The sequence below is a fragment of the Euprymna scolopes genome, chromosome 7 (genome assembly GCF_053919585.1).
Source record: "Euprymna scolopes isolate OS-2025 chromosome 7, ASM5391958v1, whole genome shotgun sequence".
NCBI lineage: Eukaryota > Metazoa > Mollusca > Cephalopoda > Sepiida > Sepiolidae > Euprymna > Euprymna scolopes.
This window is the reverse complement of record NC_136488.1, coordinates 460,688-477,694: the sequence shown is the minus strand read 5'-3', so window position 1 is coordinate 477,694 and position 17,007 is coordinate 460,688. Positions and strand designations below refer to the sequence as shown.

Here is a 17,007-nt window from a genome sequence, read left to right as displayed (position 1 = left end):
TGGTGCATCGACAGGAGCGAGTTTACAGTTTGGGTGGACACCAGCTCACTCGCCCCTGGTGTTGCTCTGGTGGTCAACGGATTTATCGTAAAAGATGCCTACTCGCTTCAGCCGGAAAATGAGGCCGAACACATAAACCTGGCTGAGCTTGATGCTACACTCAAAGGGTAAATCTAGCGCTTCAGTGGCAGGCCAGAGTGCTACACATTGTCACAGACTCCACGTGCGTGCATCCGTGAATAAGTGATGCCTTGAGTGCGAAAGCACGATTGACAACGAAGCCATCAGCCGAAATGCTAATACAGAGACGGCTTGCTACCTTGACCGAGATCATTAAGGAATTAAGCTGACCATAGATGTGACATTAGTGCAGTCCTGTCAGAATCGCGTGGATCGCCTGATCAGAGTGTCATGAAAGTGTCAAAAAAGTGGACAAACCGGCACCTGTGAATTGCGCTGTGGTGGGGCGTTGGTTTAGCCCGGACCGGGTTGCTAATGTCCATTGCCAAAGCAGGCACCCCGGTGTAAACCGAACCCTTTACTTTGCCAGGCTGGTCGACCCCTATGTGTCAAAAAGGGATGTAAAATCTGTTGTGAGGAGCTGCAAAACCTGCCGGTCGATTGACCCAGCACCCGTCTGGTGGAAGAAGGGAAAACTAAGTGTGAGAGGAAATTGGAACAGGCTCGCAATGGATGTAATTCACCACAACGATAGACATTTTTTGATGCTCATAGATTGTGGACCGTCCAGATTTGCATTGTGACGGCAGTTCAGCGCCAGGACTCAGCTGCCATTGTCTGTGAGCTGGAAAGTGTCTTCCTAGAGCATGGTCCTCCTGAGATACTGACTGACAATAGTACCGCCTTTGTTAGTGAGCAATTCAAACAGTTCCCAGATGGCTAGGGTATATGTTTGCGATTTCAGTGTGCCCATGTGTCTAGCGGGAACAAAATTATTGAGAGAAACCACAGGACTGTCAAGACCATTGCAGCTAGGAAGGGGTGTATGGTGCCTGAGGCGGTCTACTGGCATAACGTCACCCCTAAGAACATTTCATTCTACCATGTCAGCTGAAGCACTGCACAAGTATCACGTCAGGGTGAGAGGCGTGGAGACCAACCCACTGCCCGAGCTGACTTATTTAGGGATATATTTTAAATTTTAACTTCTCCACATATCCCATACAATTGTATATATTCTACAATGTATAAGTTACTCGTAATCTTTTGTTTTTTTTTACTCGTAACCCCATTCGTCCTTCATTTAATTATATATATATATATATATATATATATATATATATATATATATATATATAATTTTTTTTCATTTCATCCATTCGTTATAATTTTATAAGTAATCCCCACTTAAGTCTTTGCTCTTACGTGACATTTGCTTTACACTTGATAGAAATTCAACGATTGACTCCTGATGAGCTTGTTGATGAAAGGGGCCCTTTGAGTCTTCCCGACCTTATTTAAAGCGCTTTATAAGTTTTGTACCGTAAAACACACACACATTTGGGGGGTACAAAACTTTATTATAGCTGTTAAAAAAGGAAGACTGAGTTTTTTGTATCCATGGTAAAAAGAAGGACGGAGGAAAACATTTAATAGAGGTTAAAAACATTTTTTTAAAAATAAATAAGCAGTAGTAAGTTGGAGAATCGTTGGAATGAGCTGTGAATGCTTGAGTCGCTGTCCAAGTAAGCTGGAGTCACTGGAAGCTGTAGAAATGAACTAGATAGTTGCTGGAGTGAGCTAAGGGCGCTGGAGTCGTGGGAAACTGTAGAAATGAACTGCATAGTCACTAGAGTGAGCTAAGGGCATTAGAGTCGCGGGAAGCAGTAGGAAGGAGCTGGAAGCTGCAAGAGTAAGCTGGGGTCACTGTGAGATGAAGTTGGAGCAGGTTCAAAAATTCAGGAACTGGAGTGGCAGTCGAGATGGGAGTGCTCCTAGCTCCTGAGCTGAACTAAAGTTGCTAGCTTTATGGAGAGCTGTTGATGATACAGGCTTTATGGCCAGTGATGGTGTCGCAAAACAAATGACTATAATTAATTACACACCATATTACTTACAGTTAAAAGTGTCTGATGTTTATTAACTACATATTAATCTAGATTCAAAATAATAGTCCATTGTTCTTGTTTAACTTTTGAAAGATGAAGGTATTGTATCTTAATGTTGGTATTATTTTTATCACATGTATTCATGGCAAATTTCCAGGTGTGTGAAGTTTCGTCTGACAGGGTGCTTGCATTTGGTTCATTCTAACTGTAAACATATAGGCAGTAACATTAGACTGCAACAATAGTAATCGTCGATGAGAGACAAAACTGATTAAAAGCGTAGCCAAAAGACCATAAATAACTAATGAGGGTAAAAGCAGTATTAGTGAGAGGAGAAAAACGAGAGTAGAAATTCTCAACAAACGCCCATAAATTCTAAATTATGTGTATATTCTCTTTGCTTATACAGAAGACGGTTGGAATAAAATCATAGTAACTACATCAGCAATTTTTAAATGTGCTTTCTAGCTTGCTCTGTGGATGATAGAGAAGGCTTCATCTGTGTAGCCTCAAGTGCAAACCTAGCACTTCAATAAATACTCACCAATGGCCGACTTATGGGCTTTTATATTGCTTGGACGTTGATTATTTCTGTGTCTAAAGAAAACAACACTACAGCTTTATTTTAAAAATTTTATTGAAAATATCGATTTAGGTTACTTGATTATGTAATAGAGCTGATATCAATTCAATGTGGCTGCCTTCAACCTTGATTACCGACTCGATACAGGTCCAAAACTGTGAGCAGGCCTTTTCCACAAGTGCTGGCTAGTGGCAGCAAATACTCATTAAGTATGCGTCTGCAAATGTTGCAACATATGATGCTTACATGTAAAAGTAGTTCTACATAATACACAAAAATAAGGTTTCTCTCCAGTATGTGTTCGCATATGCCGTAACATACTTTGTTTAAATGAAAAAGAAGAGCCACATACTTCACAAGTATAAGGTTTCTCTCCAGTATGCGTTCGCATATGGTGCAACATATTTTTTTTTGTTATAAAAGAAGAGTGACATACTTCACAAGAATATGGTTTATCTCCAGTGTGTGTTCGCATATGGTTTAACATACTTTGTTTTGATGTAAAAGAAGAGCCACATACTTCACAAGAATATGGTTTCTCTCCAGTATGGGTTTGCATATGTCGTAACATGTGTATTTTCTGTGCAAAAGAAGAACCACATACTTCACAAGAATGTGGTTTCTCTCCAGTATGGGTTCGCATATGATGTAATATATTTTGTTTTGTTGTGAAAGAAGAGCCACACACTTCACAAAAATATGGTTTTTCTCCAGTATGTGATTGAATATGCTGCAACATATTTTGTTTCCTTGCAAAAGAATAGCCACATACTTCACAAGCATATGGCTTCCCTCCAGTATGCAATTGCATATGACGCAACATATTCTGTTTCTGTGTAAAAGAAGAGCCACATATTTCACAAGAATATGGTTTTTCTCCAGTATGTGTACGCATATGTATCAACATATTATGTTTAATTGCAAAAGATGAGCCACATACTTCACAAGAATAGGGTTTTTCTCCAGTATGGGTACGCATATGTAGCATCAGATTATAATCACTTGTAAAAGAGGAGCTACATATTTCACAAGAATATGGTTTTAATTCAGGTGCAGATTTAGAGTTCATTTTGGAAATTGAAATAATGCAATGTATTTCGCAGTATTTTTTCTTATTAACCTTTTCTACAATAAGCTAAATAAATGAAAGAAGATGTTCACATTTTAATTTTTTATAGATTTACAATTTAGTATCTTGTCATAGAGATTCATGATTTACACATTTTTGGTTTTTCAACGAAAACATCTCTTGCTTTTACTGTAATTGCTCATGTATTTATATAGAACTGCATCTTATTTAGACAATTTTTAAATCTCACATAAATATTGTATAGATTCTCAAAATTCGATGAAACATTATTTTCTATTTTACTGGGTAACTCTTCAAAACTGGCAATTTTTGTAATCATAATTAAGGTATCATCAACAATATGTTTTTTCTGATATTTTGTATTTTTGAAATTCTAACTTTATTAAATGATACATGACTGTAATAATCGTATACTTCCTAGATTTCAGATGTTTAACGTTAGACACTTTGCATTTGTTTCTCTTTGTACTGATGGTTGGATATTCTGAAAAATAAAAAACAAATTATAAATTTCAAGAAAAAAAAGAAAAAAATGAGATTTAAATGTAATAATTTTTTTAAATATTTTACACAATTTGTATATTTCACAAAAGAATGTCTTTCTAATAATAAAGCGAACCATCAACACTATTGATGATCTTCAGAACTGTTATAATACTTGGAATCTCTCTGAAGCACTGTTCGGCTAATGTTTTTAAATGCATTTATTAAATTTGGTAATTCTTTTCCAATGTTCCTGGTTCAATACGTTCATGTATAAATATTTGAAAATAAAAAGAAATGAGAGAATATATTAAAATCACCAGAACCACAACAAAGGGATGATTTGCCATAAATCAAACAAATGAAAATCCATATACTGAATTATAGCAAACAAGGATACTTCTTTGAAAATTATTTTTACTTTAATTAAAAAACAATAAACATTTGCAGAAACAATAAAAATGCTACAATTTTTACAGTTGGAAAATGTAGCAGTCATATCGTTATTTACAAAACATTCAGTAAAAAAATTGAAAAATACTGTCATAGGAAAATGGAAATATCTGAAACATTTAAGATGTTTAAAAATTGCTTATGTATTGACAGGATACAAAACAAAAATAATCTAATAATGTTTTCAGAATATAAAAACATGTTGTGGAATAAAGTAAATTCATTAATCATTGAGACACAATAATCCTATAAATATAGAAATATTTTTGTAATGGTTTTAATAAAAAGTAAAAGCTAAACTGATATCTTTAATTTCATGTTGTGGTACCCACACTATGGTTAACAATGAATTTTTCACATACCATTAAGACCAAGAGAATATGTCCTGTGTTATGCAGAAATTATGCTTTTTTATTGATTTGAATAAGGTTGGTTTGTTAATACCTTTGTTCAGGAGATTTATTGGTCATAATTGTTACTATGTTTTGTAAAAGTTATTGCTCGTTTTTTCTTCTGACAAACATTTAATTGGAACAATTTTTTTTCTCTTTTCATAGCTACTTCCAACAGTTCATTATCAGAGGGTGCAAGTATGAAGAATTTCATTAAGATGACTTCTCAAGCAACAACTGAAAAATCAGAATGGACTAAGCCCTCAACTGTTAAAATCAATCTGGACTTCATCATGAAAGCAAAGTTTAACATGAAAAGTACATTTTAACTCGTGTTGGAAGAAGAGGCATTCATTACCGGTCGTTTCAACACTAAGCTGCCTGATACCTATTTTCCAAATCAGGACACTATGATCATCTGAAAATCTTGTTACAAATTTGGATTGCATCTTGTTGAAAAATTCCTGTTGTCCCACCACATGGTTAAAAAAAGTTTGCCGGGTCAGCACATGCCTTTTCTCCTTCCATGTTGGTACATGCTTTTTGCCTCTCAGCTTTTCATTCCCTTCTCTTCCTCTGATCCAACTGTGACGTCACGATAGTGCCACCTGCATGTATTGAGATGCCACTGCTACTATATATGTGTCAGTGACTTCATTACATACCTTCCGTTGGAGTAAAGAAAGTTTTTACAAGTAGTAATTATAACTTGCATTGAAGTAATAAAAGAAAACAAGTAAAAACCTCAAAAGTTAAAAAAATATGCATAAATAAATCCAAATAAAATGTCTTAGTGTAGAGTTTATCAACCTTTTAATTTTACCTTTTTCTTGATGTCAGAATTTCATTTTTATTTATTTATTCTTGTAAAATAGGAATTACAGCATATTTTTCTATATATTTAAAGGTAACGTTTTAACATGTTAAAAGGAAAAACTCAGTTAACTGTTTAAACAGCAAAAACGTAGTTTCTGTGCTTTCAGAACTCACACTGAATCAGGAGCTAAAAATTTTCAGCCGGGTTGTCCAAGGTTAAAGTTAGTTTTGAATATTAATAAAATATTAATTTGCCAGTTAAATTGTGGGAAGACCAGAATCAAGTTCTGTTGAACAGTCTTTGACAGTGGTTGGTCAAGCATTGGTTAGTTTCCTCAACTTAAACAGGATATTTTTTCTTTTAGTAATAAAGTTAGTTTATTGCTCGACAGTCTTCATAACAGATGTTTTACTGTTAATTGTATTCCAAGATTTGTTTGTTACTTTTTTAGTTATGTGAGTTTTCTTTTGCATTCTGTTCACATTTTCTCCAATGATCTTCAATCCTTCTTACCTATCTCATCAGTCATATAATTAATATTTCTCTCCTTGTACTCGTTTGATAGATTTTCACACTGCCTGCTAAATTAGTTTTCGTTTGGTTAAAACTTCCTCTCTAAAATTCATGACTAAACTAGTAAGCATAACTTCTTGCGTAGTCCTAAGATCCACTTTTGTTTTAGCTGTCCAGCTCCTTGTGGCGAGATTATTTGAGACAACACTAGTTAATATAAGCTTTTGTTTAGTCTTACAGCTCCTTAGCTGCTTAGCCCCTTGTGGCAGGATTACAGTTGACACCTGATTCAAAGGGCCAAAGGCATTATCCGCACCCCTGACTTCATCAGATACCAATATGTTATGCAAAATTATTGCATTGTCAATCCAATATTGCAAGCAGTACTAGGGTTTGACCGTATCATTTATCTATGACAATCCTTTCACCCAACGTGAGCATTCTGTTATTCACTTACTATTTCTATTTTCTGACATTCTTTCTATTAAGCTACTTTATTTGTAAACCAAACCCTGAAAACCTACATCACTAACTTTATGTCCCCTTCATCTCTCATGGCTAAGTGACATTCCATCACTGGGAAATCTGATTCGTTGTTCACATTTTCTTGGCAAAGATGACTTTGAAAATTAATATTTCTGTGTTCGGTATTAGATTAATAAGAATCCAAGTTACAAAATTGTATGAGTATCTTGTGTAGGAGACGGGGAGTCTCATCGTGGGCGACGAAGCGTTTCACTGAAGAACCATGGCAACACACAGCGAACCAACAACCAATGACAGCCACGGCGCAAAGGTAACTAACAAAGCTCAGCTGACTGCACGAATAGAAACGGAACCCAACGGTCACTGTACTAATCGCCACGAACGTCAGAACCCGACTGCCTCGCACCTCCAATGGACCGATTTTTATTCCTCAAGATGGCCTAGCTAATTTGCATCCCCGCGAGATCCTGCGAGATTCCGTCTCTAATAAAAGCAGGCAGGCGCCATCTTGAAACTCTTTCGTCCGCTGCCCCGACCACAGGATCAGCCACCACCCCACACGCCAGGCACACACGGACCCTCTTGTGCCGAGGACTACGGTTAGTCTCACACTCCCCCCTGGTCTCCAGATCACATACGTGACACGGCGGACGTGGCCGTTTGATTCGAGCACTCCTGCGGAGGGGTATTGCCGGGACTTCCTCATCGGAGCTCTCAGAAGTGTCATCAGAAGCATCAGCATCAGCATTAGAGCTCGCAGTTGAGTCATCAGGTTCGTGGGGCACAGGTTGGATCTATCGCTCATCGTCGGATGACTCGCTTCTCCCACTGCTCGCAGTTGAGTCACCAGGTTCGTGGGGCACGGGTTGGATCCATCGCTCATCGTCGGATGACTCGCTACTTCCACTGCTCGCCGATTGGTCAGCGCTTAGAGCGGGCCGGACATCCCTTACGTGGCGCGGAGCATCATCGACTAGTATGGCCTGTTCACTGATGACGCCGGTGACCCGCCCCCTCCAAAAGCTGCTGGTGCACCGGCCGCCGGGTGGCTTCACCCAGACGGTGTCTCCCACTTGGTACTTCCCCTGGGGTTCTCGTTGGTCGGGTAGACACACTTCAACGTCCTTGACGCATACGTGGTAGTGATGAATCGCATCAGCGGGCGCACTGCCGCCAGTCACGGCGTCCTTAGGCGTTGTGTTGTATCTGTAAACCGCCTCCGCGATCGTACACTTCTTCATGGCCGCGATCCTCTTCACGGTTCGGTGGCACCGCTCCGCTATGCCGTTGCCGCTCGGCACATACGCGCATCGGTGTCGAAGGCGGATCCCCCAGTTGTCCATAAAATGCCTAAATTCCCTGCTGCAGAACGCCGTGTCGTTATCCGTGAGGATCTCCTCAGGCGGCCCTCTTTCGTAGAATATGGATTCCAATTCGTGGATGACACTGGTGGAATCCTGCCTCGCTAATTGGCGCCAAATAGCGAACCTCGTTGGCCCGCAGTCTATCAGCGTGAGGAAGTGTTGGCTGCCGTAGTGGGTTATATCCATACCCAACCTACTCCAAGTCGCGTCCACTCCCAGCTGTCCTTTCCGCCATCTGGCTGGGGCGGGGTCGATGGACTGGCACGTTTGGCACTCCCTGACCACTGCTCTTACTGCGCTTTTTGGTATTGATGGTCTAGCCAACTTCACAAAGTAGTAGGTCCGTTGTACTCCGGGGTGCCCACTGTCGTGATGTATCTTCCTGATTTCGTCCTCCTCGACGGAGGCAGCACACAGAGGCAATGGCTTAGCTTCTTTCTTCATAGCCTCATACCATCTCCGTGGTACCCGAGTGAGCTTGTCGGCAAGGTTGTAGTCCGAGGTGACGAGCACTACGTCTACGGACAGGTTGTACTCTGTCACCAGTTTTTTCACAGTCTCCAGCCTCCGTCTTATCAGCATTTCGCTGGCTGCCTTGGTGCGTGCCCTGGCCTTGCTTGTGAGTGTGTCCGACACCCAGTGGTGTACGCAAAGTGAGTCAGTGTGCACACGCAGTTTCTTCACTTCCCATTGAAGTGCCAGGTTAATGCCCTTTATTACAGCGTCGAGTTCTGCCAGGTTGATATGGGCAGCATCATTCGCCGGTCGCAGCCAGCAGGCATCCTCAACTACGGCCCTATCTTTCTCCAAAACTACACCGATCGCTAGAGAACTTGCGTCCACCCACACACTCAGTCAGTCTCCCTGCACGCACCAGTCCCCTGTGGCGGGGTCATTCTTTTTCACACTAGCGACGGTCTCCTTTAACATTCGGACCAATAGTTCGTCGGTTATCTCATCGTCCCAGCCTTTGGTGACCGCATTTGCCCTCCTTTTTATGACGCCTGTCGCCGCACGAACCCATCCGCATACTGGAAGGTGCCCCACAAGTTTCCCGCACAGGGAGAACACGGCACGTCTTGTGTAAACGTCGGGAACTGCGGTGCAACGCCTCCACTTCAGGATCCCTCGCTCCTCTTGAACGCTCAAGCCCAATACGCGGGCGCCATCCTCAAGCCGCTCAGAGTCCTTGCAGTTTAGACCAAACTCGGCAAGTTTGGATCTTACGCGCGAAGATGACACGATATCTTCGTTCACGTATATATCGTCAATATACGCCGATGTTCCCTTTCTGATCCATTCTTCTTGTGACAACACGGCATTGACGATAGCCTTCATTATCTGGGATGCTACGTTTATCCCAAATCCGACTCGCGTAAGACAGTATCTCTTCCCGGAAAACATCACTGTCTGGAAAGGCCACATCGCCTCGCCGATCCGGACCTGCAAGTATGCTTTTCTCAAGTCCAGTAGGGACACATTGGACCCCTGCCGGCGCCACTCTCGCAGCTTGCTGGCACAGACGTCGGCGTCCGCTGTGAACGCATCAACATGCGCATTCAACTCGCGGTAGTCTATTACCGGCCTCACCTTTGACTTGTTAGGTTGGGCAACTGCCATCAGCGGTATCAGGCCCTTGGGGGGTCCAAGTTTGTCGTAGGGGTATGGAATCAGCCAACCGTTCTTAATCCATTCACGGAGCTCGCTTTCGTATGCAGGCCTTATCTGGTCGGGCATACGGTACTCTGCCACTTTGTTTTGTAGTTTGGCCGGTTCCTTGTCTTCTGACCACCTCCAAGTGGCGGTCCACGCCTTCTGTTGGTCGTCAAATTCTGCACTGAAGTCCGGCTGGTCGACTCTTAGTGCTGCACACACCGGGGGCCTATCCTGAAACTCTACAACGCCAGCGCGCATTATGCGCACGCCGCCCAGGGCTTTGATGGCATCGTAGCCTAGCAACAGGTCGAAACTCAGCGGCTTTTCGCATGTCACCAGCGCTTCGACGTTGGCCGAGTTCCCAGTTCTTGTGCGAATATGTACCACACCCACGCCGCAACACATTCGTATTTTTCCAGTAATGGTAGTTATCCTGACGTTCTTCTTTTTCCACGCCCGACAGAAGTCCGCACACACTATGGTGCGAGAGCAACCGGAATCAAGGAGGGCTGAACATAACGTGTCATTAACTCGGACCTGAATGACAGGGAGCGCCTTGTTTATTTTCTGTTCGGGGAAGAGGTCGGCACTGGCACCTTGTCCCCGTCCCCGTTTCCCGCACAGTCTCGGGCCATGTGCCCAGTCTTGTTACAGCGGTAGCAGCGAACAGCCGTCGACCGCCTTCTACAATTTCTTGCCATGTGGCCCTGCCCGTTGCATCTGTAGCAGATGACATCACCTTGCGGGCTGGGTCCCTGAGATGGTCCTTCGCCACTTGGTGGGGCCTGTGCGACGGCGACTACCGGTTCCTGCACCGTCGAGTCATCCGTCATTATTGTCCTGGCTCTGTCCACTAGGTCATTCAGCGGTAGTGAGGATATGGTAGATGTTGCTCGCAGGAGCTGCTTTGCTCCAGCGGGGAGTCCTGACAGGAAGACCGCCGAACAACACCGTCAGCTTCTTAAGTTCGGCGAGATACACGTCCACAGTTTCGCCCAAGCGTATAGACCTCGTCTCAAACTGCTCCCATGCAGTGGCGGGGTCAGTGGCGAATGCCCTGTACAACGCCGCCTTGATACTCGAGTAGTCACACTTCTCCTCAGCGCTGAGTTGCTGATATACAGCGAAGGCCCCGCCGGTCAGCCGCAGAGGAATCACGCGCTCGACATTTTTCACGACGGACAACTGACAATGTAACTCGACCTTCTCAACCCAGCTGAGTACCGGGTCGGATCCGTCGAATTCCGGTATCAACTTTAGATCGAACCTATCCGCCATTGAAGAAAAGAAAACCAAGTTCGGAGTGGGGGGGCCGAAATAGCTTGTATGAGTATCTTGTGTAGGAGACGGGGAGTCTCGTCGTGGGCGACGAAGCGTTTCACTGAAGAACCACGGCAACACACAGTGAACCAACAACAAATGACAGCCACGGCGCAAAGGTAACTAACAAAGCTCAGCTGACTGCACGAATAGAAACGGAACCCAACAGTCACTGTACTGATCGCCACGAACGTCAGAACCCGACTGCCTCGCACCTCCAATGGACCGATTTTTATTCCTCAAGATGGCCTAGCTAATTTGCATCCCCGCGTGATCCTGCGAGATTCCGTCTCTAATAAAAGCAGGCAGGCGCCATCTTGAAACTCTTTCATCCGCTGCCTCGACCACAGGATCAGCCACCACCCCACACGCCAGGCACACACGGACCCTCTTGCGCCGAGGGCTACGGTTAGTCTCACAAAAATACTTAAAAATAAAAGCAGCAGGCATAGTTTCAATACTTAAAAACATCATTTAGTATAGCCCGTGCTAAGAATTGAACAAGTTTTTTCTTTTTTGGAAATTTAAGACTTTAATAATTTGTAAAATAAAACGGGAGATATTTATTATTCTCAGCTGGGAGTTAAATACCATTTAAATATCCCAATTACAAATTACAAGAATATAAATATGTTCAGGTTAATTCTAAGTTCTGATTTAAATTCAAATAAGCAATACTTCAAATGCATCTGAAATTATTTTCCCTTTTATTATTGAATAACTGATTTTTAATACTAAAATTTTTGCCTTTAATATTAAAATTAATATTGAAAATGAACAAGTTCCCAATCGATCCCCTTTTAGTCAACACATGCCTTTTTTTCCTCTTGGCTTATCTTTCTCTTCTCTTCCTTTGATCCCACTGTGATGCTAAGCTTGCACCATAGCTTGGTCATTTGCATATGTCGAGATGCCAGTGCTAGTCAATAGCTTCATTACAGAAGAGATACCGAATTTGAAACTGAAAATAAACTTGCACTGGAGATTACATAGATGGAGCATTCTCCATTTTACACAGAGCCCGCTCGAGAATACATTTGAAAATTCTCGAAGCAGTCACGATTATTTTACGAAAACCAACTCTGTGTAAGCAAAAAGGACACACCCATAATCTAGAACTTATGGGTGTAGTTTGAGAATGCTTCCCCGTTTCTCCAAACTTCATTTATTAATTCCACTCCCTCATTCGTTAATTTTGGTCTTTAGACCTCGATATTATTTTTTTTATCTCTTAAATCCGCCGATGTTACAGTTGAAAAGAATCGGCCGAAAGATATCTTCGTTAATTTAATTCTTTTTATCCCCTCTTTTTCATACATTTTTCCCCCTTCATTCGGTTCAAATAATTTGAACTACATACTGGTTTTGGAGATTAGATTTTCAGACTTTGTAGTATTTCTTATCGATTAAACGTCAAAAAAAAAAAAAAGTCCTCAATTTCAATAATGGCATTTCTCCCAGTGCTATTAAAATCCTTCATATATATATATTTATTAATATTTAAAAAAGCTCTTGACAAGGATGCGTCCAGGATAAATGTTTTTGCATGCTTCTTTCCTTTAAGGGAAATTTCTTTAAATAATGTTCTATTGTTAAAGTGTTTTTTATTCAAGAAGTCTGAAGAAAGGCCGGTTATATGAACATTTTCAAACGCCATAATGCTTGAAATTGTCCAACTAGTCTTGAAACAATTGTAACTTAAAATGAAATACCTTTTTATTGCTATCAATTCCTTTTTTGAAGTCTTGGTTTTGTTAATACAGTATATGAATGCTCAATTATGAAATATGATAATTTTGTAGCTTATATTTAAGTCATCTCCTTTTGGCTTAAAAATTCATTGGTATATGAAATTTACTGAATTATAAGTAACCAGTAAAATTCAGTATATTACAAACAAGTCTATATATATGTGTGTGTGTGTATTTACATGCATATCCAGAGAGCAATGATAAAAGTGTCGCCCTAAAGAAAACAGCTTCATTTTAAAACTTTTATTGAAAAAAATCAATTCAGGTAACTTGATTATGTAGTAGAGCTGATATCTATTCAATATAGCCGCCTTCAGCCTCAATCACTGTCTTGATACTGGAACTGAGATCATGCCTTTTTCACAAGTGCCAACTGGAGCTTGGCAAATACTCGGCAGCTGGCAATGATCATGCTGGCTTTTATATTGTGAGAGGTAATGTTGGTGATGTTCTTAACGTATGTCCAAACAAAGTCAGGTCGGTGGAGGAGGGAGGCCCAGTGAGAGAAGGATACAAAGTCATAGTACTCTTTCTGAAGCCAAACTTGGGTCTCTTTGGACTTGTAGGCTGGCCCGTGTCCCCACGCCCAGGGTCTGCCAGTGGCCATCTGATTGCACCAAGGGATCACCACACTCTTTAGTACATCCAGGTACACTTTGGTGTTGACTTTCAAGCTGACTTTGAAGATGTGAAGTGCCATGATATGGCCCTTACTTGAAACCACACCAAAGACCATAACTGTGGAAACTTTGTTTTCATCACCCTGGGCATGTCTCTGTTATCTGAATTTGCATTTTGAGTTTGCTAGCAATGGTCCTGTTGTCATAACTTAGATTGGTTGAGTTGTACAGTGGCACCTCTCCAATCTTGCTCAATGAACATTGTGTCATTTTTAAACATGATAGAAGGCTCCTATCGCTCTTGTGATTTGTACACAACTGGTCAACTAGTAGATGGTCTGCAACAAAAATAAAAAACCGGTTTTCATTAAATGGAAATGAAATCATGTCATCTTTTCTAGAGTGACAATTTTATCATTCCACTCTGTAAATATATATTTGTAGAAGAGATCCTGATGGGCAAGTTTTTGATGGGTAGCTAATCTGTATAAATCTTTAACTGTAAAAGTTTGCAGACAAAGAGGACAATTCCTTCTCATGTGGACACAAAAAATATATGTGGGGATTCTATAATATCCAGTATGTTTTATTGAATGTTTCTGGTTTCTGATTATTTGTTAATAAAGTGTGGTTTCGTTCGATTGGTCTGTTCCTATCACCCCTATCTATTAATAGAACCTTCCAATGTTTTGGAATCATACCGTTTTAGTTATATAAAACAAATTGCAACACAATGAATGTAGTTACATATCGACATCGATGTAGTGAATAATGACAGTTATGGCACCTAGAATAATTCTGTAGCTTACTTTCGCTGTGAAACTATTAATTATACTGTTGTAAGTAAAACAAATACTGTATACCCTTTAAATAAGGTTTTTATTAGCACAAAAGAACGATACGTCGGGTCCGACATCAACACTATAAAGTAACATGGTGGACACTACTGGAGCAGTATACAGAGCTAGCGCTTTGTCAGGGAGAGTGCTATTGGGAAGTTTCATATCCATACGAAACACAATACAACATATACCACTGTATTTTGATGTGTACCGGCTTGTAAGGCCACAACAAAAAAACAAAACAAAAGAAAAACCTGTTCTCAAAAAATTAGGATGAGCAAATGGATCATCTCTCACTGATATATCCTAATGGAAACCATAGACAGAGTGAGTCAAACCGATCTATTGCAATATTTTTGATATAATAAGAGAGTATGATTAAAGAAGATTGGGAGGTTCTGTTTATAGACACCAGCTATAGGAACTGATAGATTAAAAATGGAAACATGCTCTGCTAACGATCAATCAGAAACTGGAATCACTCAATAAAATATACTGGATATTTAAGAATTCATACACATAATTTTTTGTGTCCACACAAGAAGGAATCTTACTCTTCATCTGCAAATTTTTACAGTTCAAGACTTATACAGATTAGCTATCCACTGAAAACTATCTTTTTTATTCTAAGAACTTATACAGATTACCTACCCATTGGAAACTCTTCTAAAATTAAACATGGCTTTCAATTCAAAATGTATGTCAATAGCAAGTAGACTCCTAGAGAGCATGTGTTGGAGATGTGTGCTACCATTAGTGACACTATGGGCTGAGTCAAATATGATGAATCCATTTAAACAGCAATCATTCTGGAATAAAATGGAACAGAAGCTTTGATAACACTGCCACTACTACAAGAAAAGATGACCTTTTGAATCTGAAATTGAGTTCTATTGATAGTGTATGTCCACTGATCCAACACAGATTTGATTACAAAAGCAGAAACCTAAAACCTTTAAATTTATGTTAAAGTTTGCTATATATATATATATATATATATATATATATATATATATATATATATATATGATTTTGAGATGCTAACTAACACAGCTTCATTGACTGTGGGTCTGCAAGATTTGTAGCCTCGTGACTCCTAAAGTTAGAGGAAAATCACTCACCTGAAGAAATCCTGACTAGCAACCTCAGACATGTGGAGAAGAAGAGTGTTGTGTGATTTAACTGATTGAATCAGTTTATTTTATAAGCTAAAATTATTTGGTGATGAAAATAAAGTTCCCTGTAAAGAGAAAATTCTAAAATGATGAAATATAAAGTCATTAACAAAATAACATAACAAAGCATACTCACAATTTGTAGAGGAAATGCATAACAAATAAAATAATGTATAAAATTTTTAAAATTCTAATAGAGTATCCATTCTTTTCATGGAAATTGGATTTTTATTATGGAATAAACACTGAAATTTTAATTATATTATATCACATGATAAATATTAGAGATTTATAGACTTCTTGTTACGAGTAAACACTACAGATTTCATCATTTTATCACATGGAATAGATCCTGACAATGTAATGATTTTATATCATGGAAGAAGAGTATAGCTTTAATAATTTAATATCATGAAATAAACACTGGACATTTAATATTATAGCTTGGAATACACACAGAATATTTAATGATTTTATATAATGAAAAAAAAAACACTGAAACTTTTATAATTTTATATCACGAAATAAGCAGTAGAGATTTAATGATTTAATATAATAGATTAAACACTGAGTTAAATGATGCTATATCATGGCATAATCAGTGGATATTTAATTGCATCATGGAATAAACAGCGGAAGTTTAATAATTTTATATCATGGAATGAACCATAACTCTATTGGTGCTATATCACGGAATAAAGATTTATTTTTTATATAATAGAATGAAAGGTGGAGATGTAATGATTTGATATCATAGAATAAAAAAATGAGAGTTTTTTTTCTTAACTCACGTTCACCTCTTACAATGCATATTGCTCCTTGGACGTAAGGAGCTACTATTTGGGACCATGCACAGGAAAGATTAACAAGATGTTGGTATCATTACAAGTGTATGCTGCATATTCATGTACATCAGCAATATTACATACCTAATGTGCTTCATAAGTCACATCTTTTTTATTTGTCGGTTAATTTTTAAAAGAATTACATTGATGAAAAGAGAATAGAATAAACATCCCAATGATGTTAATTTATTTTTCTTTTATGCGTTCAATATTTTTATGCTCCAAGTTAAAAATAAAAAAAACGGTAAAAAATTACAACAGCAAAAAGCGAAATTGTTTTTTGAATGTTTACATTTCATACGTTACGTTTGGATACATATGCATGGGCTTAAATTTAATTGGATATGGCTGAAATTTTGGTGTTTGATTTTTATTTTTACGACCACAGGAAACAAAGTTATGACTTAGCAAACTTGGTGAAGAATATTTCAAAATTGATAAGATAAATAGGTGTGTATCATCCATTTTCATATAGGTAATAGTTTCAGAATTATTTTCATGTATAATCTGTAAATATTTGATAATTATTAATTATGCGGAAATTTCTT

The 17,007-nt window shown here is 39.4% G+C and overlaps 1 protein-coding gene across 4 annotated transcripts in view; it reads right to left on the bottom strand.

The window, feature by feature from the left end:
- Positions 1-2,425: 2,425 nt before the first annotated feature.
- LOC145279583 (uncharacterized) overlaps positions 2,426-17,007 on the bottom strand; it is a 34,769-nt gene continuing 20,187 nt past the window's right edge. The window contains exons 2-3 of one of the 4 annotated variants that reach the window (XM_080130747.1): positions 15,561-15,695; positions 2,426-4,226 (exon numbers count right to left, since the gene is read on the bottom strand). The gene's annotated coding sequence lies outside the window, so the exon portion shown is untranslated. Of the gene's footprint in view, positions 4,227-10,896; positions 13,936-15,560; positions 15,696-17,007 lie in introns of those variants that run through there. The other 3 variants (XM_080130746.1, XM_080130748.1, XM_080130749.1) reach the window with 3 other exon arrangements.